This window comes from Hyla sarda, chromosome 3 (assembly GCF_029499605.1).
Source record: "Hyla sarda isolate aHylSar1 chromosome 3, aHylSar1.hap1, whole genome shotgun sequence".
Taxonomy (NCBI): Eukaryota; Metazoa; Chordata; class Amphibia; order Anura; family Hylidae; genus Hyla; species Hyla sarda.
In genome coordinates this window covers 15,001,535-15,026,648 of record NC_079191.1, presented here as the reverse complement: position 1 = coordinate 15,026,648, position 25,114 = coordinate 15,001,535, and the positions used below count along the sequence as shown (strand labels likewise).

General features: G+C 41.6%; 1 protein-coding gene across 2 annotated transcripts in view; it reads left to right on the top strand.

Moving 5' to 3' along the window:
* NCOA1 (nuclear receptor coactivator 1) overlaps positions 1-25,114 on the top strand; it is a 554,024-nt gene that overhangs the window by 152,081 nt on the left and 376,829 nt on the right. Inside the window, exon 3 of one of the 2 annotated variants that reach the window (XM_056563794.1) lies at positions 7,509-7,625. The exons of the other annotated variant lie outside the window; for it this stretch is intronic. The gene's annotated coding sequence lies outside the window, so the exon portion shown is untranslated. The remainder of the gene's footprint in view (positions 1-7,508; positions 7,626-25,114) is intronic. 2 annotated transcript variants of the gene reach the window in all.

Sequence of the window (25,114 nt, the reverse complement as noted above, 5' to 3'; positions counted from 1 at the left end):
ATTCTTGTATATAGGAGCAGTATTATAGTAGTTATATTCTTGTATATAGGAGCAGTATTATAGTAGTTATATTCTTGTATATAGGAGGCAGTATTATAGTAGTTATATTCTTGTATATAGGAGGCAGTATTTTAGTAGTTATATTCTTGTATATAGGAGCAGTATTATAGTAGTTATATTCTTGTATATAGGAGCAGTATTATAGTAGTTATATTCTTGTATATAGGAGCAGTATTATAGTAGTTATATTCTTGTATATAGGAGGCAGTATTTTAGTAGTTATATTCTTGTATATAGGGGGCAGTATTATAGTTGTTATATTCTCGTATATAGGAGCAGTATTATAGTAGTTATATTCTTGTATATAGGAGCAGTATTATAGTAGTTATATTCTTGTATATAGGAGGCAGTATTATAGTAGTTATATTCTTGTATATAGGAGCAGTATTATAGTAGTTATATTTTTGTATATAGGAGCAGTATTATAGTAGTTATATTCTTGTACATAGGGGCCAGTATTATAGTAGTTATATTCTTGTATATAGGGGGCAGTATTATAGTAGTTATATTCTTGTATATAGGAGCAGTATTATAGTAGTTATATTCTTGTATATAGGAGCAGTATTATAGTAGTTATATTCTTGTATATAGGAGCAGTATTTTAGTAGTTATATTCTTGTATATAGGGGGCAGTATTATAGTTGTTATATTCTCGTATATAGGAGCAGTATTATAGTAGTTATATTCTTGTATATAGGAGCAGTATTATAGTAGTTATATTCTTGTATATAGGAGGCAGTATTATAGTAGTTATATTCTTGTATATAGGAGCAGTATTATAGTAGTTATATTTTTGTATATAGGAGCAGTATTATAGTAGTTATATTCTTGTACATAGGGGCCAGTATTATAGTAGTTATATTCTTGTATATAGGGGGCAGTATTATAGTAGTTATATTCTTGTATATAGGAGCAGTATTATAGTAGTTATATTCCTGTATATTGGAGCAGTATTATATTAGTTATATTCTTGTATATAGGAGCAGTATTATAGTAGTTATATACTTGTATATAGGAACAGTATTATAGTAGTTATATTCTTGTATATAGGAGCAGTATTATAGTAGTTATATTCTTGTATATAGGAGCAGTATTATAGTAGTTATATTCTTGTACATAGGTGGCAGTATTATAGTAGGTATATTTTAGTTATATTTTTTTAGCATAGAAGCCAGTATTACAGTTGTTACAAAACAGTTTATTAATATAAATGTTATTCCCCTATACATACGGTAAATGAAATGTCAAAATGTTCTTATATTTTATAGCCTTGTACACAATTAATATAGAAAATATGGAATATTTTTTGTTCTGTTTACTGTCCCTGGAAAGTCCCAATTTTTTCATGATTAAATTAAGTTCAATTTCTCTATCGTATTATTTCAGATTTATTTCCATATCTGGTGAGTTAATTTAAATTATAAATACAAATGCAGTAAAAGTAAAAAATATTATATTTCAGTATCTATCTAATATTTTAAGTTTAATTTGATATAATATAGTAAATGGTGCGCTACACTTCTGAAAAATACTGAGGCTCAGTGCTCAAGTGTTCCTGAGACACATGGCACAAAGAATCCCCTTCTATTATCATGAGAAACTGGGGCAGGTCATGGGTGGGTAGGGGCAAGTGTTATGGGGCTCTGGGCAGCTACTAAAATAGACCCTCATCTCTCCCCCCATTTTAGACATTTCTTACATAATTGATATTAATCATGTCTAGGCAGATATTTTGCTGACACTTATGTAAATCCAAATATTACTTCCCTACATTGTTCTCCTAATACTGCCATGCAGTGCCCAAATAATGCTGCCATATGATGCCTAAATACAACCTCCATATAGGATCCTAATAATACCACCATATAAACACTAAACAATATCCAAATAATAATACTATATGGTACAGCTATTATAAGGTGCATAATTAGTGTAGGTAAGTAGGTAGCCAGGAAGCTTTCCAGGTAGGTAGCTAGGTAAGTACGTAACAGCCAAGCGGTGTCTTTCACCCTCCGTAGTGCAGGTGCAATGAGTTTTATCATGGCGCTTTCACTGCATCAGTGCAGAGTTTGTGGTTTCCACTTCCGGTCTTGCTGATTGCAGGGGTAGGCCTGGCGAGTTTCTGTGTCAAATGGGCCCCATCTCAAGCCCGGGCCATATGTCAGTGGTGAACCTACGCTTTGGTGGCCTTGGGGGGGTTTGCCAAAGCAAAGGTACGCCACTGTGTATAGACCTTGGTAAACCTTCGGTAAACCTTGGTATGAATTTGGCATTATATATAGGTGTAGGAGAAGACAATGGGCACCCTATTATGGTTCCATACATCTTAAAGGTGTACTCCGCCCCTAGACATTTTATCCCCTATCCAAAGGATAGGAGATAAGATGTTCGATTGTGGGGGTCCCGCTGCTGGGGAACCCCACGATCTTCCTGCTCTCCCAGCATTTGTTTAGAGCGTCACGTGCAGCACCGGAAGTTCGTGACATCACGGCCATGCCCCCTCAATGCAAGTCTATGGGAGAGGGCGTATCGAAGTTCTCTCCGTGCACCGGATGTCTGGGGTGCCGCAGCTGAGATCGCAGGGATCCCCAGCAGCGTCCCGCGATCAGACATCTTATCCCCTATCCTTTGTATAAGGGATAAGATGTCTAGAGGTGGAGTACCCCTTTAAAGGGGTATTCCAGGAATTTTTTTTAACCTACTATGCTTCAGGGGATGTAAAGTTAGCGTAGTCCATAATATAGTGTCTGTACCTGTGTTTGACGGTTTTCTCGCAATTCTTCTGTGATTTTTGCTCCGATATTTTTTTTAACAGCATACAAAATTACTAAGATCTCGGGTTTTCCCAGGTTGCAGTGCGTCGAGACGTGACATCACTAGTCAGCTGATGACAGGGTTCCTGTCTGCTTCAATGGGTGTAGCAACCGCTGAGTGAGAGAGAGATCTTTTTGCAGCAGTTTTAGGCACGCTGATTAGAAAACACTGGTCTTTTGAAGGGAATGTAACTAATTTGTTTTTCAATGGGTTGGGTGGCTGATGTGTGGGAGGGAGGAAAGTGACATCACACTTACAAACTATGGGATATGTAGTTTGAGAGACTGAACTCCAACAGGAAATAGCCAGTTCACAAAAAGATAGTCACAGCTTTATGGTAATCTCACAACATAGCCATTTAGCCCCAAGACAAGCGCAGATCCTTCCTAAGCATGTCCATTACTGCCTGCCAGGTACATACTAAAATCACCTTATGGTGGAGAACCCCTTTAAAGGGGTACTCCGCTGCTCAGCGTTTGGAACAACCTGTTCTGAACGCTGGAGCCGACGCCGGGAGCTCATGATGTCATAGCCCCGCCCCTCATGACATCACGCCCCGCCCCCTCAATGCAAGTCTATGGGAGGGGGCGTGACGGCCGTCACGCCCCCTCCCATAGACTTGCATTGAGGAGGCGAGGCGTGACATCATGAGGGGGCGGGGCTGTGATGTCACCAGCTCCCGGCGCCAACTCTAGCGTTCGGAACAGTTTGTTCCAAACGCTGAGCAGCGGAGTACCCCTTTAAAGGTTGAAGACGGCTATAATACACTTGTGTGCTTGATGCCAAGGAACCAGATACAAATCTTGGAGCCCATGAACCCACAATTCTTCCCTTTTTGTCACCATTTTGCAGACTTATGAGTTAACCGATAGGACAAAGGGAGTCATCGGGGGCGTTATCTTTAAACTTTCCAATCTTCGGAATAAAGATCTTTATAATCCTCAATAGTTCCTCATTCCGGATTTTATTTGGATTTAGAGGGGAACGAGGTTCATGAAGTCTTTGGTTGGAGATGAAGGAAGCTTTATTGATTGAGGAAATGAGATCTTCACAGCCTTAATATTGGCTGTAAAGAGTAAGTGCCCCCGAGGCCCCTCTACAAAGTCAGTCCGTACAACCGGTTCATGATGACATTGATGACGTTGTCCTGGTTGAACTGTTACTCACCCCTTCCTGTTCCAGCACCTCGTCGCTGCTGTTGGTTCCCGCTCCTCCATGCCCACTGCTGGCAGTCCGGTAACCATGGCAGCCAGTGCTCTACAATGACCTCATTCCTTGCAGTCTATATAGGGGTACTGTGGTCACACCTCTTATATGATGATTCCATTTTTGACGCTAACCCCCGAAATTTGCTCTTTTGGGTTTTTCGCCTGGTAACTGTTGTTCTACTCCCGGTTTTGACCCTATGGCTGACATTTATCATTGTAGGTGTAAGTTAAAGGGGTGCTCCGGTGGAAAACGTTATTTTTTTATTTTTTAATCAACTGGTGCCAGAAAGTTAAACAGATTTGTAAATTACTTCTATTAAAAAATCTTAATCCTTCTAGTACTTATTCGCTGCTGAAGACTGCAGAGGAAATTATTTTCTTTTTGGAACACAGAGCTCTCTGCTGACATCATGACCACAGTGCTCTCTGCTGACATCTCTGTCCATTTTAGGAACTTTCCAGAGTAGGAGAAAATCCCCATAGAAAACGTATGCTCCTCTGGACAGTTTCTAAAATGGACAGAGATGTCAGCAGAGAGCACTGTGCTCGTGAAGAACAGGTAGCAGAACATTTGAAACATTTTGTGCAGGTGACCTTTTCTAAAATTTCTCTCTTCACATACACCAAAAAGCTAAGCTTAGTCTGGGTTGGTGTCGTTTTAGAAATTTTTTGGTGATTTCACGATTTTCACTAAAAGGCGCAGTTCATAAAACCCTTCCGTATCATGTGTATTGCCAAAATCAGTGGATTATAACTCAAAATCAGCAGAAATGTGTAAACCAAAAGGCTTAAAAAAGGCTAAAATAAACCCTGCTTTTGTTTTTTTTGCGCCTTTTCTAGACACAAAAAACCGTCTAAAGACAATGATAAATGTCAGCCTATGTCTCCATTTCCAAACACTCTCCTGATGACAACTCTTAAAGGGGTACCGATGGAAAAAAGTAAACAACTGGTGGCAGAAAGTTAAACAGATTTGTAAATTATTTCTATAAAATAATGGACCCTGAGATAGCTCCCTGTTTTTCCCCTTCTTGCCCTGCTCTTTTTTGTGTTCTTGCTTATGGCTATGGGTACTTTTAGGTACCTGCTTTTTATGCCTTGTTATTCCTCTCCCTAGTTCTGCTGCTTTTTCCATTACTTTAAAGGGGTATTCCAGGCAAAACCTTTTTAGATATATATATATATATATATATATATATATATATATATCTCAACTGGCTCCGGAAAGTTAAACAGATTTGTAAATGACTTCTATTAAAAAATCTTAATCCTTCCAATAGTTATTAGCTTCTGAAGTTTTCTGTCTAACTGCTCGATGACGTCACGTCCCGGGAGCTGTGCATGATGGGAGAATATCCCCATAGGAGCTGGACAGCTCCCGGGACGTCAGTCATCAGAGAGCAGTTAGACAGAAAACAACAACTCAACTTCAGAAGCTAATAACTATTGGAAGGATTAAGATTTTTTTAATAGAAGTAATTTACGAATCTGTTTAACTTTCCGGAGCCAGTTGATATATAAAAAAAAAAAGTTTTGGCCTGGAATACCCCTTTAAGTAGTACGTATTGTACGATGGTTGCACTGTCTAATTGTGATAGCTTTGTTATTGTGCCTTTTGTCCCTCTAGGCCTCCCCTGTCCTCTGTACTGTTATTGTATTCCTCTGATGTTTTTGCACTAATTTTGTTTACTGTTCTTGACATTGTCTCAATAAACTTTCTTTTGAATCAGAAAAAAAAAAATTCTTAATCCTTCCAGTACTTCTCAGCTGCTGTATGCTCAACAGGAAGTTCTTATCTCTTTGAATTTCCTTTCAGTCTGACCACAGTGCTCTCTGCTGACACCTCTGTCCATGTCAGGAACTGTCCAGAGTAGGAGCAAATCCCCATAGCAAACCTATCCTGCTCTGGACAGTTCCTGACATGGACAGAGGTGTCAGCAGAGGGCACTGTGGTCAGACTGAAACGAAATTCAAAAAGAAAAGAACTTCCTGTGGAGCATATAACAGCTGATAAATACTGGAAGGATTAAGATTTTTTTTTAAATAGAAGTAATTTACAAATCTATTTAACTTTCTGGCACCAGTTGATTTTAATAAAATAGTTTTCGGGGTACCCCTTTAAATATGTCATTGGATGGTCCTGCACCCAGAAGCTCCATGGACTGCCAAAAAGTGCACCTGTATGTTTATCCAATGTAGTGTGCAGCAAATTTAGTTAAGAAGATGTCATGGACGAGTTCATGAGACATCATCATTATTATAAAACAGACAAATCCACCGTAAAGCAAAAACATGCAAAGTCATATGTCCGCCATGTTAAAGGGGTACTACCCTGGAAAACATTTGTTTTTTTAAATCAACTGGTGACAGAAAGGTAAACAGATTTGTAAATTACTTCTATTAAAAAATCTTAATCCTTCCAGTACTTATCAGCTTCTGTATGCTCCACAGGAAGTTCTTTTCTTTTTGAATTTCCTTTCTGTCTGACCACAGTGCTCTCTGCTGACACCTCTGTCCATTTTTAGGAACTGTCCGGAGCAGGAGAAGTTTGCTATGGGGATTTGCTCCTGCTCTGGACAGTTCTTAAAATGGACAGAGGTGTCAGCAGAGAGCACTGTGGTCAGACAGAAAGGAAATTAAAAAAAGAAAACAACTTCCTGTGGAGCATATAACAGCTGATAAGTACTGGAAGGATTAAGATTTTTAAATAGAAGTAATTTACAAATCTGTTTAACTTTCTGACAGCAGTTGATTTAAAAAATGTATTTTATTTTTTTCCAGAGGAGTACCCCTTTAAGGGCGAACACGATCATGGACTACACAACTTTTTTGTAGTCTTGGCCATCTTGTAATTTTGGAGAAAGAAATGACTTCTGGGATCCTAACATCATCAGAAGTCATCGACACGTTATCTGCAGCTCGTCCAGCTGGAGAAGTCCAGAGAAGGACCTGGAGCATAGGCTCCAAAAGGGTTAAATGACCTTAAAGGGGTACTTTGGTGTTCTCAACGTTTTGTTAAGAACGCAAGGAGCCGGAAAACCCTCGTGACATCACGCCACGCCCCCTCCATTCATGTCTATGGGAGGGGGCGTGTCGATCGACACGCCCCCTCCCATAGACATGAATGGAGGGGGTGTGGCATGATGTAACGAGGGGCGTGGTGGTGATGTCACGACCACTGCTGCAGGAACCCGGCAGTGAGACCCCACGATCAGACACCTATTAGTGGAGGCCTACATTCCACATGGATCCACAGTACTCTTTCTGTTGCACCTATTTTCTTTAAAGGCAAAAACTAAATGTTATCCCGAGCGTTGTCTGTAATCCCATTAGCTGGTTGGAAAGCTGAGAAGGTCTTCCGGGAACATGATGTAATGGAGATATGGTATCTGACATCCTGATAATTGCTACCTGGGTGTCTTTCAGGGAAGTGGATAATGAGGATCCATCCGCCCAAATCTCCTGTGAGCCTCCCGAAACGCGTTAACTCATCCCACAACAGACGTGGGTCGGCTGGCTCCACTGATCGCTACGAGGAAAATGGTAAAAAAAAAAAGAATCACAGAGGAGTAATAGAGAGTATAGAAGAAACCAAAACAGTTAATGAGCCGCAACACTTTACAACGTACTGGGAAATCTCCAGATATAAATAAGATGTACAAAAAACAATTGCTTTCTATGTACAAGAATATAATTACTATAATACTGCTCCTATATACAAGAGTATAACTACTATAATACTGCTCCTATATACAAGAATATAACTACTATAATACTGCCTCTTATATACGCGAATATAACTATATACATACTCTGTTATTAGTATTATTGTAAACCTCAGCAGTAAGGAGAATTTGTATGTGAATTCTGCCCAATAGTTGCTGTATAACTTTGGGTGACCCTCGGCGTTGAGGTGACCGTCTCTCTCCACCCTTGTGTTTTGCTGATTCTATAATGAATATATTCAGGTTAATGACAGATTTTCCCTGAACTCAGCCCAAGAATTGCACCATGAAGGGCACCCAGTGAGGTCCCCGGCTTTTTCTGGCTGTTCTTCACCCGTTCCCTGCAGAGGTAAAAAAAAAAATGTTCAGACAAAAAGTTTTCTTGAGTGATTTCTCTTGTAACGTTCCATGGTCATTAACCCTTCGCTGTGGGACCTTGTGAGGATCGAGCCCTCGTGCAGGGAGGAGAACGTGTTTTCTCCTTCAACAGTTTCTCATTTGTGGTAATGGTCCCTCGGAGACTGAGGGCAGAGTCATGTGGGTTTTCTTTCAACGATAACATTTACACGGCTTAATATGATTCCTATCGGCTCTGAGGGAGTCACATGACTGCGGCGGCGAGGTGTATACTCTACATAGACCCGGGAGGTTTTCACTTCTTTCTTTTAAATTTTTTATAAAACTTTCTACGATCCACCAACAAAATGAGACTATATTGTATAAAACACAAATGTGTATGGATGGGCACTATTGGTAACATTACTGACGGGCACTCAGCGACTGGTTAAGGGGGTACTCCGCCCCTAGACATCTTATCCCCTATCCAAAGGATAAGGACCCCTGCGATCTTGCCTGCGACACCCGAGAGATCCGATGCACGAAGTGAACTTCGCTCCGTGCCGGATGACTGGCAATGCGGGGTGGAGGCTCATAACATCACTGCCGTGCCCCGCTGGTGACGTCACGGCCATGCCCCCTCAATGCAAGTCTATGGGAGGGGGGCGTGACGGACGTCACGCCCCCATCCCATAGACTTGAATTGAGGGGGGCGTTTCCGTGATGTCACCAGCGGGGCGTGGCCGTGACATCACGAGCCTCCGGCGCTGTACCCGACACTCTAAAGAAACGCCAGGTGCAGCAGAAAGATCGCGGAGGTCCCCAGCAGCGGGACCCCCGCGATCAGACATCTTATCCCCTATCCTTTGGATAGGGGATAAGATGTCTAGGGGCGGAGTACCCCATTAACAATAGTGCCCAACAATGTTAAGAGAAGTGCCCATTTGTAATGTTTCTAATAGTGCCCATCAGTATTGTGACCAATAGTGCCCATCAGTATTGTGACCAATAGTACCAATCAGTATTGTGACCAATAGTGCCCATCAGTATTGTGACCAATAGTGCCCATCAGTATTGTGACCAATAGTGCCCATCAGTATTGTGACCAATAGTACCCATCAGTATTGTGACCAATAGTGCCCATCAGTATTGTGACCAATAGTGCCCATCAGTATTGTGACCTATAGTGCCCATCAGTATTGTGACCAATAGTGCCCATCAGTATTGTGACCAATAATGCCCATCAGTATTGTGACCAATAGTGCCCATCAGTATTGTGACCAATAGTGCCCATCAGTATTGTGACCAATAGTACCAATCAGTATTGTGACCAATAGTGCCCATCAGTATTGTGACCAATAGTGCCCATCAGTATTGTGACCAATAGTGCCCATCAGTATTGTGACCAATAGTACCCATCAGTATTGTGACCAATAGTGCCCATCAGTATTGTGACCAATAGTGCCCATCAGTATTGTGACCTATAGTGCCCATCAGTATTGTGACCAATAGTGCCCATCAGTATTGTGACCAATAATGCCCATCAGTATTGTGACCAATAGTGCCCATCAGTATTGTGACCAATAGTGCCCATCAGTATTGTGACCAATAGTGCCCATCAGTATTGTGACCAATAGTGCCCATCAGTATTGTGACCAATAGTGCCCATCAGTATTGTGACCAATAGTGCCCATCAGTATTGTGACCAATAGTGCCCATCAGTATTGTGACCAATAGTGCCCATCAGTATTGTGACCAATAGTGCCCATCATTATTGTGACCAATAGTGCCCATCAGTATTGTGACCAATAGTGCCCATCAGTATTGTGACCTATAGTGCCCATCAGTATTGTGACCAATAGTGCCCATCAGTATTGTGACCAATAGTGCCCATCAATAATATTTCAAATAGTGCTCATCTATAATCTTACCAGTAGTGAATTAGTTTGAGTTACTTTTCTAATATACCTAAAGTGTAATTTTATAACTTTATGTGTTAAATTAACCCTTAAGGAGTTTGACTGCCAGGGGTCCTCCTTCTTGTCCTGCCTTCAGTCCTGCTTGCAGATTGTCTCCTGCAGCAGCCTGGCAAAGACAAAAGTCAGGAAATACGGGTGGAACCTCAGCTCAGCACTGTGTATAGAGTGTGTAGTAGAGTTCAGTGCTAGGGATGTGTGGCCTCAGCCAATCACAGCCAATCTCACACTGAGCTGTTCTTGTGTAGCAGAGTGAGGGAGGAAGTTCTCCCCTGTATGGCTTCAGATGATGTCCCGTCTGCTGGGTAACGCCCCTTCCCAGTCTGTGAATCTGACTGAGACTGAGCAAAAAGTACAGAGCAATATCAAGGTAGAAAACTAAAATATAATAAAAATAAAGGCAGGGGGTGGTTTATCATGATGGGGGCGGTGACCTGAGAGGATTATAAGATTTATGGAGATCATGAGAGGTACACTTTAATGTTTCCAATAGTGGCAATCAGTAATGTTACCAATAGTGCCCATTAGTAATGTTACCAATAGTGCCCATTAGTAATGATACCAATAGTGCCCATTAGTAATGATACCAATAGTGCCCATTAGTAATGATACCAATAGTGCCCATTGGTAATGATACTAATAGTGCCCATTAGTAATGATACCAATAGTGCCCATTAGTAATGATACCAATAGTGCCCATTAGTAATGATACCAATAGTGCCCATTAGTAATGATACCAATAGTGCCCATTAGTAATGATAACAATAGTGCCCATTAGTAATGATACCAATAGTGCCCATACGCAATGATACCAATAGTGCCCATTAGTAATGATACCAATAGTGCCCATTAGTAATGATACCAATAGTGCCCATTAGTAATGGCACGAACAGTGCCCATCAGTGCTAAGTGTAACCTCTTCTTGCTGTGCTTCTGCTTTATTTACACAGTGCTGTTTCCTGTATCTAATTCTCCTACCCCCACACACATACACCTTTGGACTGCAGGCCTGTCTTCAACAGCAGCTCAGTGCTTAGTGTATCCCCCTCCTTGCTGGGCTGCTACTGTATGTACATAGTGCAGCCACCTGTATATAACCGCCACCCCCCTCCCCCCCCCCCCACAAACACACACACACACTATTAGTCTGCAGGCTGCTCTTCAAAAGCAGCTCAGTATTTAGTGTAACCCATTTTATTTCTGTGCTACTACTGTATGTACACACTGCTGCCTCCTATGTATAATCATCCCTCCCCACCTTTGGTCTGCATGTTTGTCTTTAACTGCAGCTCAGTGTGTTGTGCAACTACTCTCTTGCTGTGCTGCTGCTGTTTGTACACAGTGTTGCCTCCTGTATCTAACCACCCCTCCCCCACCTTTAGTGTTGTCACCTTACAGGCTTGTCTTCAACAGCAGCTCCGTGTTTAGTGTAACCCCTTCCTTGCTGTGCTGGTGCTGTGTCTTTTTTGTTCACAAAGCACTTTGCAAAGCCAGTGCATCAGTAACTCCCCCCCCCCACCCCACCACCACCACATGCTCTCTATAGTAGTGCACTGTATATATCATCCTTCAACACAGTTCTAGCCCGTTGGTGCACTTTCACCAGAATTATGTCATAAGTATGTATATATATTTTGTTCTGTACAGTGAAACCCATATGAAGAAACAGCAAATGAAAATCATGTTTTTCCCCATAGGCAACAAACCTGCAGGAACAGGTCATTTGGGGGTTAAAATGTGATTGATCACATCGATGGGGCCCATTGTACTGCCAAGTGAGTCTGTACGGGTAAAGAATTCCCCCACCCTGACCCCGCACCCATTCAACCCCCGAGACAGACAATAAAGTAACAATAAGCTGATTTACGGTGTTCCGCAGTAGAATTATTCACATTTCCTGACTTTTCTAGTGTTTATTACAGTATATGAATAATTGGTTACCGTGACAACCTGAGTGCGGCGGATGAGCAGCGACTGTATATATGTATCCTCTGCCAGGGACTAATGTATTCTTTATGTTCAGAGAATGGGAATGGATGTGCAGTTCTAGACATTGTTATATCTATGTAAAATCTATTTATCTCATATCTATCTCATATCTATCTATCTATCTCATATCTATCTCATATCTATCTATCTATCTCATATCTATCTCATATCTATCTATCTCATATCTATCTATCTCATATCTATCTATCTCATATCTATCTATCTATCTATCTCATATCTATCTATCTATCTCATATCTATCTATCTACCTATCTATCTCATATCTATCTATCTCATATATATCTATCTCTCATATCTATCTATCTCATATCTATCTATCTATCTCATATCTATCTATCTATCTCATATCTATCTCATATCTATCTATCTATCTCATATCTATCTCATATCTATCTCATATGTATATATCTCATATCTATCTATCTATTTATCTCATATCTATCTATCTCATATATATATATCTATCTCATATCTATCTCATATCTATCTATATATCTCCTATGTATCTATCTCATATATATCTATCTATCTCATATCTATCTATCTCATATCTATCTATTTATTTATATATCTCATATCTATCTATCTATCTCATATCTTTCTATCTCATATCTACCTCATATCTATCTATCGCATATCTATCTATCTCATATCTATCTATCTCATATCTATCTCATATCTATCTATCTCATATCTATCTATCTATCTATCTATCTCATATCTATCTATCTATCTATCTCATATCTATCTATCTCATATCTATCTATCTATCTCATATCTATCTATCTATCTATCTATCTCATATCTATCTCATATCTATCTATCTATCTCATATCTATCTATCTCATATCTATCTATCTCATATCTATCTATCTATCTATCTATCTCATATCTATCTATCTATCTATCTATCTATCTATCTCATATCTATCTATCTCATATCTATCTCATATCTATCTATCTATCTCATATCTATCTATCTCATATCTATCTCATATCTATCTATCTATCTCATATCTATCTATCTCATATCTATCTATCTCATATCTATCTATCTCATATCTATCTATCGATCTATCTATCTATCTACAGCACAAGAGAGAGTAGAGCAGCACGTCCCACAATAATATGATAGCGGTGCAAGCAGCGAGTGGAGCCCCGGTCAAGGCAATTCAGACATCTAGGAAGGATGCCGCAGCACACGGAAGGTTCAAAAGTGTAAACAGTGGTTTATTCCTTGACAAAGGCTGCATTGGCAGCAGAAACGTTGCTAACTTGTATTATCATGGAATAAACCACTGTTTACACTTTTGAAACTTCCGTGTGCTGCGGCATCCTTCCTAGATGTCTATCTATCTCATATCTACAGTGGGGATCAAAAGTTTGGGCACTCCAGGTAAAATTTGTAATAAGAAACCAAGGAAATAAGAAGCCAAGGAAAGATGGAAAAATCTCCAAAAGGCATCAAATTACAGATCAGACATTCTTATAATATGTCAACAAAAGTTACATTTTATTTCCATCATTTACACTTTCATAATAACAGAAAACAAAAAAATGGCATCTGCAAATGTTTGTGCACCCTGCAGAATTTATAGCATGCACTGCCCCCTTTGCAAAACTGAGACCTGCCAGTGTCATGGATTGTTCTCAATCATCATCTGGGAAGACCAGGTGATATCAATCTCAAAGGTTTTAAATGCCCAGACTCATCTGACCTTGCCCCAACAATCAGCACCATGGGTTCTTCTAAGCAGTTGTCTAGAAATCTGAAACTGAAAATAGTTGACGCTCACAAAGCTGGAGAAGGCTTTAAGAAGATAGCAAAACGTTTTCAGATGTCAATATCCTCTGTTCGGAATGTAATTAAGAAATGGCAGTCATGAGGAACAGTGGAAGTTATAGCAAGATCTGGAAGACTAAGAAAAATATCAGACAGAACAGCTCGCAGGATTGTAAGAAAAACTATTCAAAACCCACGTTTGAGTGCACAATCCCTCCAGAAAGATCTGGCAGACACTGGAGTTGTGGTCCACTATTCCACTATAAAGAGATACTTGTACAAATATGGTCTTCATGGAAGAGTCATCAGAAGAAAACCTCTTCTACGTCCTCACCACAAAAATCAGTGTTTGAACTTTGCAAATGAACATATAGACAAGTCTGATGAATTTTGGAAACAAGTTCTGTGGACCGATGAGGTTAAAATTGAACTTTTTGGCCGGAATGAGCAAAGGTACGTTTGGAGAAGAAGGGGAACAGAATTTAATGAAAAGAACCTCTGTCCAACTGTTAAGCATGGGGGGTGGATCAATCATGCTTTGGGGTTGTATTGCAGCCAGTGGCACAGGGAACATCTCACGAGTAGAAGGAAAAATGGATTCAATAAAAATTTCAGCAAATTTTGGATGCAAACTTGATGCCATCTGTGAAAAAGCTGAAGTTAAAGAGAGGATGGCTTCTACAAATGGATAATGATTCTAAACACACCTCGAAATCCACGGGGGATTACATCAAGAGACGTAAACTGAAGGTTTTACCATGGCCTTCACAATCTCCTGACCTCAACATAATTGAAAATCTATGGATAGACCTTAAAAGAGCAGTGCGTGACAGACAGCCCAGAAATCTCAAAGAACTGGAAGACTTTTGTAAGGAAGAATGGGCAAAGATACCTCAAACAAGAATTGAAAGACTCTTGGCTGCTACAAAAAGCGTTTACAAGCTGTGATACCTGCCAAAGGGGGCAGTACAAGATATTAACTCTGCAGGGTGCCCAAACTTTTGCAGACGCCATTTTTTTTCTTCTGTTATTATGAAAGTGGAAATAAAATGGAAATAAAATGTAACTTTTGTTGACATATTATAAGAATGTCTAATCTGTAATTTGATGCCTTTTGGAGATTTTTCCATCTTTCCTTGGCTTCTTTATGCACATTAATACAAATATTTACCTGGGGTGCCCAAACTTTTGATCCCCACTGTATCTATCTCATATCTATCTATCTCATATCTATCTATCTATCTATCTATCTCATATCTATCTCATATCTATCTATCTCATATCTATCTATCTCATATCTATCTATCTATCTATCTATCTCATATCTATCTATCTCATATCTATCTATCTCATATCTATCTATCTCATATCTATCTCATATCTATCTATCTCATATCTATCTCAGATCTATCTCATATCTATCTCATATCTATCTATCTATCTCATATCTATCTCAGATCTATCTCATATCTATCTCATATCTATCTATCTATCTCATATCTATCTCATATCTATCTATCTCATATCTATCTCAGATCTATCTCAGATCTATCTCATATCTATCTATCTATCTCATATCTATCTCATATCTATCTCATATCTATCTCATATCTATCTCATATCTATCTATCTATCTATCTCATATCTATTTATCTCATATCTATCTCATATCTATCTATCTATCTATCTAAACAGCAAAAAGAGATCTTGTCCACAGCACCAATTCCAAAAAAGTGAAAATTTTATTCCATAACAGGTGTCAATACAGCAGCGACGTTTACGTCGCTGCTGTATTGACACCTGTTATGGAATAAAATTTTCACTTTTTTGGAATTGGTGCTGTGGACAAGATCTCTTTTTGCTGTTTAAATAATTTGGTCCTCTAACCAAGGATCCAGGATCTGCGTGCACCCCCATACGGATATTTTTTAAATTGGATGTGCTGTTCTTCTATCTTCTTCTATCTATCTATCTAAATATCCCAGGAGAGCAGCACAACCAATATAGTACTTCAGGTAGCTGGTGCACGCTGTGTAGGAGCCTTGGTTCGGGATCCCAATAAATAAATCCAAAGAAGCAGCAGCACACAAGGTATACGGTGCAAAAGAGTTTGTGGTTTTATTGCATCAGTGCAGACAGAGCAACGTTTCTGCGACCTCCTCGTCGCCTTTCTCAAGCTCAACTAAGTGACCCCTCAGTGCAATTTAAATACATTCAGTAATTACAACAATTGTTGACATAAGTGTGAGTATAGGGCATGACATAGTATACAACAGTGCGTCATACATTGGTGATCCAGTGGTGGTGACGATAATTCCTCATCAGTGATTCCTCCCAGTGCAGGTGAATGTGGGCGGATACTTGAGATCTACGTCATTTAAGTATATACATAATGTACAGAGTTATTATAAGCACGGATATCGCGGATCACATGATACTTTTTCCCTTTAGCAAGATGGCGCACATAACGTCTTTTCAGGAGTACGCATGTCAGCGTTGCATAGAATGCGATTGGGTGCACGAGATCAGCGCAGCCTGCTTCTGATTGGCAGTGCTGCTCTGACCTGCGCAGTCACTTTTTTGCCCCGCTCATTCAACGTGTTACAGTCCGCGATATGCTCTGTTGGGTAAGTGCTTATAATAACTCTGTACATTATGTATATACTTAAATGACGTAGATCTCAAGTATCCGCCCACATTCACCTGCACTGGGAGGAATCACTAATGAGGATTTATCGTCACCATCACTGGATCACTAATGTATGACGCACTGTTGTATACTATGTCATGCCCTATACTCACACTTATGTCAACAATTGTTGTAATTACTGAATGTATTTAAATTGCACTGAGGGGTCACTTAGTTGAGCTTGAGAAAGGCGACGAGGAGGTCGCAGAAACGTTGCTCTGTCTGCACTGATGCAATAAAACCACAAACTCTTTTGCACCATATACCTTGTGTGCTGCTGCTTCTTTGGATTTATCTATCTATCTATCTCATATCTATCTATCTATCTATCTCATATCTATCTATCTCATATCTATCTATCTATCTATCTATCTATCTCATATCTATCTATCTATCAATCTCATATCTATCTATCTCATATCTATCTATCTATCTCATATCTATCTCATATCTATCTCATATCTATCTATCTCATATCTATCTATCTCATATCTATCTATCTCATATCTCTCTATCTATCAATCTCATGTCTATCTATCTATCTCATATCTATCTATCTCATATCTATCTCATATCTATCTCATATCTATCTCATATCTTTCTCATATCTATCTATCTCATATCTATCTATCTCATATCTATCTATCTATCTATCTCATATCTATCTATCTATCTATCTATCTATCTCATATCTATCTATCTATCTCATATCTATCTCATATCTATCTCATATCTATCTCATATCTATCTCATATCTATCTATCTCATATCTATCTATCTCATATCTATCTATCTATCTATCTCATATCTATCTATCTATCTATCTCATATCTATCTATCTATCTATCTCATATCTATCTATCTATCTATCTATCTATCTCATATCTATCTATCTATCTCATATCTATCTCATATCTATCTCATATCTATCTCATATCTATCTCATATCTATCTATCTCATATCTATCTATCTCATATCTATCTATCTATCTATCTCATATCTATCTATCTATCTATCTATCTCATATCTATCTATCTATCTCATATCTATCTCATATCTATCTATCTATCTATCTCATATCTATCTATCTCATATCTATCTATCTATCTATCTCATATATATCTATCTCATATCTATCTATCTCATATCTATCTCATATCTATCTATCTATCTATCTATCTATCTATCTCATATCTATCTCATATCTATCTATCTCATATCTATCTATCCAGGATGAATCCAGCTGTTTCCTTTGGCTGCCAGGGCATGCTGGGAATTGTAGTTTTGCAGTTGTAGTTTATCTATCTACTGTCTATATGAATCCTCGTAGTGTGCACGGGCCCTAATGGTGCGGGAACTTGCACGCGGTCCCTATAGGCAGTTGATCAGGGGGGGGTGCCAGACGTCGGACCCCCTCCATCCTGTCCTGAGGATAGATCTGTGTTTCCCAACCAGGGTGCCTCCAAGTGTTGCAAAACTAAAACTCCCAGCATGCTGGGAGTTGTAGTTTTGCAACATCTGGAGGCACCCTGGTTGGGAAACACTGGGATAGACCATCAGTATAATAAGGCTGGAGATCCTTTTAACCTGTTCCCTTCAGGCACCATATTTACTGACTGTATATAAGGTAGTAGATTCCCCATCACACATTAGAATACCACCATAGAACCTGCAGGACCAACTCAGCTCTGCTACATCTATAACCACCACCCTGCCTGCCATAAGTCTGTGCGTCTAAGAATAGTCAGGGGTGACAGGGCGCTGTCAGTCATACAGATTATTTAGGTTCCTGCAGCGCGGGGTGTCCCGTTACCCTCTGCTTATATATCTGACCAGTCAACAGGTCATATGGGAAATAGACACCAAGGTAAAGGGCATGAAAAGAGCAGTACCCGAAAATACATGCTAGCAATAGGTTGCAATATTGTCCCTAGAGGGTCAGTTTAGGCGAGTAACTATATGTGCTGGCAGTGTGTGTGTGTGGGGGGGGGGGGGGGGGGGTTGAAACTTAAAAATATTAATAGATTTATATACATAAAAAACAGACAGTGTTTCTTTGATTACAGATATGAGCACGGGGAGGGGATAGAGAGGACTGTGCAGCTGTAACTGTATGACCACACAGTTCTCTATATATGATCAAAGAGATGAGGGCAGTAAGGGGATAGAGAGGACTGTGCAGCTGTAACTGTATGAGCACATAGTTTTATGATCATAGAGATGAGTGCAGGGAGGGGATAGAGAGGACTGTGCAGCTGTAACTGTATGACCACACAGTTCCTTATATATGATCATAAAGATGAGTGCAGGGATGGGATAGAGAGGACTGTGCAGCTGTAACTGTATAACCACACAGTTCCTTATATATGATCATAGAGATGAGTGCAGGGAGGGGATAGAGAGGACTGTGCAGCTGTAACTGTATGACCACACAGTTCTATGATCATAGAGATGAGTGCAGGGATGGGATAGAGAGGACTGTGCAGCTGTAACTGTATGATCACACAGTTCTCTATATATGATCATAGAGATGAGTGCAGGGAGGGGGTAGAGAGGACTGTGCAGCTGTAACTGTATGACCACACAGTTTTCTATATGATAATAAAGATGAGTTCAGGGAGGGAATAGAGAGGACTGTGCAGCTGTAACTGTATGACCACACAGTTCTCTATATGATCATAGAGATGACTGCAGGGAGGGAATAGAGAGGACTGTGCAGCTGTAACTGTATGAGCACATAGTTCCTTATATATGATTATAGAGATGAGTGCAGGAAGGGGATAGAGAGGACTGTGCAGCTGTAACTGTATGAGCACACAGTTCCTTATATATGATCATAGAGATGAGTGCAGGAAGGGGATAGAGAGGACTGTGCAGCTGTAACTGTATGAGCACACAGTTCCTTATATATGATCATAGAGATGAGTGCAGGGAAGGGATAGAGAGGACTGTGCAGCTGTAACTGTATGACCACACAGTTCCTTATATATGATCATAGAGATGAGTGCAGGGAGTAGATAGAGGAGACTGTGCAGCTGTAAGTATATGGTCATACATTTGCCTCTTGGATCCTAGAGTTGAGTGTAGACTAGTAAATTAGGGATTAGAAAGTTACATGATAAAATATTCCACTAAAGGGGCGGAGCACAATAGATAGAACACTACAGTGCTGTGTCATGCTCCTCCCCCTCGTGTACTGCACTGGTCCTGAATACAATGTAACCATTGCCAGATTACAGGACGTTCTCTAATCATAGAGTGACTCCTATAATCATAAGTAAATTGAGGTGAGGCCCCCTCAGCGGAGGATGCCTCTATAATGAGATCAGGTAACTCTATCCACTGCTGGGATATGTACCCGACCACAGGACCCAGCTCAGAATAATTATCTGGATTCCTCCCAGCAGAGAGGCGGCTGCCAATTAATTAACGCTGTATCAAAATGCAACGTCTTCTAATAATAGCCCCGAACATAGTGGCAGGGCGTAACACTCTATTAGGAATGCAGCAGACTGACGAGACTACCCTGTGACGTCTGGGTGTACACAGGGGGCATGTAACCCACACAGAGGGCATCGCCTGTCACTCACCCGGGGCTATGTGCCCAGTCTGATGTCTAATACCCCATGAGAGAGGTACAACCCGAGCGCCCCTATAAGAACCATCCTGAAGGTCCACAATAATCCCAAGTGGCCTAATTACACTTCCATATACAGTGATCACGTTAACAGTGCCATACAGAGTGCTCCCAATACCAGTGCCAGAGTGCTCAAAATACCAGTGCCAGAGTGCTCCCAATAACAGTGCCATACAGAGTGCTCCCAATAACAGTGCCATACAGAGTGCTCCCAATAACAGTGCCATACAGAGTGTTCCTAATAACAGTGCCATACAGTGTGCTCCCAATAACAGTGCCAGAGTGCTCCCAATAACAGTGCCATACAGAGTGCTCCCAATAGTGCCAGAGTGCTCCCAATAACAGTGCCATACAGAGTGCTCACGTTAACAGTGCCATACAGTGTGCTCCCAATAACAGTGCCATACAGAGTGCTCCCAATAACAGTGCCATACAGAGTGCTCACGTTAACAGTGCCATACAGTGTGCTCCCAATAACAGTGCCATACAGAGTGCTTCCAATAACAGTGCCATACAGAGTGCTCCCAATAACAGTGCCATACAGAGTGCTCCCGTTAACAGTGCCATACAGAGTGCTCCTAATAACAGTGCCATACAGAGTGTTCCTAATAACAGTGCCATACAGAGTGCTCCCAATAACAGTGCCATACAGAGTGCTCCCAATAACAGTGCCATACAGAGTGCTCCTAATAGCAGTGCCATACAGTGTGCTCCCAATAACAGTGCCATACAGAGTGCTCCCAATAACAGTGCCAGAGTGCTTCCAATAACAGTGCCATACAGAGTGCTCCCAATAACAGTGCCATACAGAGTGCTCCCAATAAAAGTGCCATACAGAGTGCTCCCAATAACAGTGCCATACAGAGTGCTCCCAATAACAGTGCCATACAGAGTGCTCCCAATAACAGTGCCATACAGAGTGCTCCCAATAACAGTGCCATACAGAGTGCTCCCAATAACAGTGCCATACAGAGTGCTCCCGTTAACAGTGCCATACAGAGTGCTCCCAATAACAGTGCCATACAGAGTGCTCCCAATAACAGTGCCATACAGAGTGCTCCCAATAACAGTGCCATACAGAGTGCTCCCAATAACAGTGCCATACAGAGTGCTCCCAATAACAATGCCATACAGAGTGCTCCCAATAACAGTGCCAGATTGCTCCCAATAACAGTGCCATACAGAGTGCTCCCAATAACAGTACCATGCAGAGTGCTCCCAATAACAGTGCCATACAGAGTTCTCCCAATAACAGTGCCATACAGAGTGCTCCCAATAACAGTGCCATACAGAGTGCTCCCAATAACAGTGCCATACAGAGGGCTCCCAATAACAGTGCCATACAGAGTGCTCCCAATACCAGTGCCAGATTGCTCCCAATAACAGTGCCATACAGAGTGCTCCCAATAACAGTGCCAGAGTGCTCCCAATAACAGTACCATGCAGAGTGCTCCCAATAACAGTGCCATACAGAGTGCTCCCAATAACAGTGCCATATAAAGTGCTCCCGTTAACAGTGCCATACAGAGTGCTCCCTTTAACAGTGCCATACAGAGTTCTCTTAATAACAGTGCCAGACAGAGTGCTTCCATTAACAGTGCCATACAGAGTGCTCCCGTTAACAGTGCCATACAGAGTGCTCCTAATAACAGTGCCATACAGAGTGTTCCTAATAACAGTGCCATGCAGAGTGCTCCCATTAACAGTGCCATACAGAGTGCTTGCATTAACAGTGCCATACAGAGTGCTCACGTTAACAGTGCCATACAGAGTGCTCACGTTAACAGTGCCATACAGAGTGCTTTTAATAACAGTGCCATACAGAGTGCTCCTAATAACAGTGCCATACAGAGTGCTCCTAATAACAGGGCCATGCAGAGTGCTCCATTAACAGTGCCATACAGAGTGCTCCTAATAGTGCCATACAGAGTGCTCCTAATAGTGCCATACAGAGTGTTCCTAATAACAGTGCCATACAGTGTGCTCCCAATAACAGTGCCAGCGTGCTCCCAATAACAGTGCCATACAGAGTGCTCCCAATAGTGCCAGAGTGCTCCCAATAACAGTGCCATACAGAGTGCTCACGTTAACAGTGCCATACAGTGTGCTCCCAATAACAGTGCCATACAGAGTGCTCCCAATAACAGTGCCATACAGAGTGCTCACGTTAACAGTGCCATACAGTGTGCTCCCAATAACAGTGCCATACAGAGTGCTTCCAATAACAGTGCCATACAGAGTGCTCCTAATAACAGTGCCATACAGAGTGCTCCCGTTAACAGTGCCATACAGAGTGCTCCTAATAACAGTGCCATACAGAGTGTTCCTAATAACAGTGCCATACAGAGTGCTCCCAATAACAGTGCCATACAGAGTGCTCCCAATAACAGTGCCATACAGAGTGCTCCTAATAGCAGTGCCATACAGTGTGCTCCCAATAACAGTGCCATACAGAGTGCTCCCAATAACAGTGCCAGAGTGCTTCCAATAACAGTGCCATACAGAGTGCTCCCAATAACAGTGCCATACAGAGTGCTCCCAATAAAAGTGCCATACAGAGTGCTCCCAATAACAGTGCCATACAGAGTGCTCCCAATAACAGTGCCATACAGAGTGCTCCCAATAACAGTGCCATACAGAGTGCTCCCAATAACAGTGCCATACAGAGTGCTCCCAATAACAGTGCCATACAGAGTGCTCCCGTTAACAGTGCCATACAGAGTGCTCCCAATAACAGTGCCATACAGAGTGCTCCCAATAACAGTGCCATACAGAGTGCTCCCAATAACAGTGCCATACAGAGTGCTCCCAATAACAGTGCCATACAGAGTGCTCCCAATAACAATGCCATACAGAGTGCTCCCAATAACAGTGCCAGATTGCTCCCAATAACAGTGCCATACAGAGTGCTCCCAATAACAGTACCATGCAGAGTGCTCCCAATAACAGTGCCATACAGAGTTCTCCCAATAACAGTGCCATACAGAGTGCTCCCAATAACAGTGCCATACAGAGTGCTCCCAATAACAGTGCCATACAGAGGGCTCCCAATAACAGTGCCATACAGAGTGCTCCCAATACCAGTGCCAGATTGCTCCCAATAACAGTGCCATACAGAGTGCTCCCAATAACAGTGCCAGAGTGCTCCCAATAACAGTACCATGCAGAGTGCTCCCAATAACAGTGCCATACAGAGTGCTCCCAATAACAGTGCCATATAAAGTGCTCCCGTTAACAGTGCCATACAGAGTGCTCCCTTTAACAGTGCCATACAGAGTTCTCTTAATAACAGTGCCAGACAGAGTGCTTCCATTAACAGTGCCATACAGAGTGCTCCCGTTAACAGTGCCATACAGAGTGCTCCTAATAACAGTGCCATACAGAGTGTTCCTAATAACAGTGCCATGCAGAGTGCTCCCATTAACAGTGCCATACAGAGTGCTTGCATTAACAGTGCCATACAGAGTGCTCACGTTAACAGTGCCATACAGAGTGCTCACGTTAACAGTGCCATACAGAGTGCTTTTAATAACAGTGCCATACAGAGTGCTCCTAATAACAGTGCCATACAGAGTGCTCCTAATAACAGGGCCATGCAGAGTGCTCCATTAACAGTGCCATACAGAGTGCTCCTAATAGTGCCATACAGAGTGCTCCTAATAGTGCCATACAGAGTGCTCCTAATAACAGTGCCATACAGAGTGCTCCCAATAACAGTGCCATACATAGTGCTCCCAATAACAGTGCCATACATAGCGCTTCCACTAACCATACCATATAGAGTACCCAAGTTAACAGTGCCATACAGAGTGCTTCTAATAACAGTGCCATACAGAGTGCTCCCAATCACAGTGCCATACAGTTTTTCCAAAAACTGTGCCATCTAGAGTGCTCCCAATAACAGTGCCATACAGAGTGCTCCTAATAACAGTGCCATACAGAGTGCTCCTAATAACAGTGCCATACAGAGTGCTCCTAATAACAGTGCCATACAGAGTGCTCCCATTAACAGTGCCATGCAGAATGCTCCCAAGAACAGTGCCATACAGAGTGCTCACGTTAACAGTGCCATACAGAGTGCTTCTAATAACAGTGCCATACAGAGTGCTCCCAATAACAGTGCCATACAGTTTTCCCAACAACTGTACCATCTAGAGTGCTCCCAATAACAATGCCATACAGAGTGCTCCCAATAACAGTGCCATGCAGAGTGCTCCCATTAACAGTGCCATACAGAGTGCTCCCGTTAACAGTGCCATACAGAGTGCTCACGTTAACAGTGCCATACAGAGTGTTCCTAATAACAGTGCCATACAGAGTGCTCCTAATAACAGTGCCATACAGAGTGCTCCCATTAACAGTGCCATACAGAGTGCTCCTAATAACAGTGCTGTATAGAGTGCTCCCAATAACAGCATCAAACAGAGTGCTCCCATTAACAGTGTCATACAGAGTGCTCCTAATAACAGTACCACACAGAGTGCTCCCAATAGTGCCATACAGAGTGCTCCTTGTCACGATGCCGGCTGGCAGGAGGTGGATCCTCTGTGCCAGAGAGGGATAGGCGTGGACCGTGCTAGTGGACCGGTTCTAAGTCACTACAGGTTTTCACCAGAGCCCGCCGCAAAGCGGGATGGTCTTGCTGCGGCGGTAGTGACCAGGTCGTATCCACTAGCAACGGCTCAACCTCTCTGGCTGCTGAAGATAGGCGCGGTACAAGGGAGTAGACAGAAGCAAGGTCGGACGTAGCAGAAGGTCGGGGCAGGCAGCAAGGATCGTAGTCAGGGTGGATAGCAGAAGTTCTGGTACACAGGCTTTGGACACACTAAACGCTTTCACTAGGCACAAGGGCAACAAGATCCGGCAAGGGAGTGC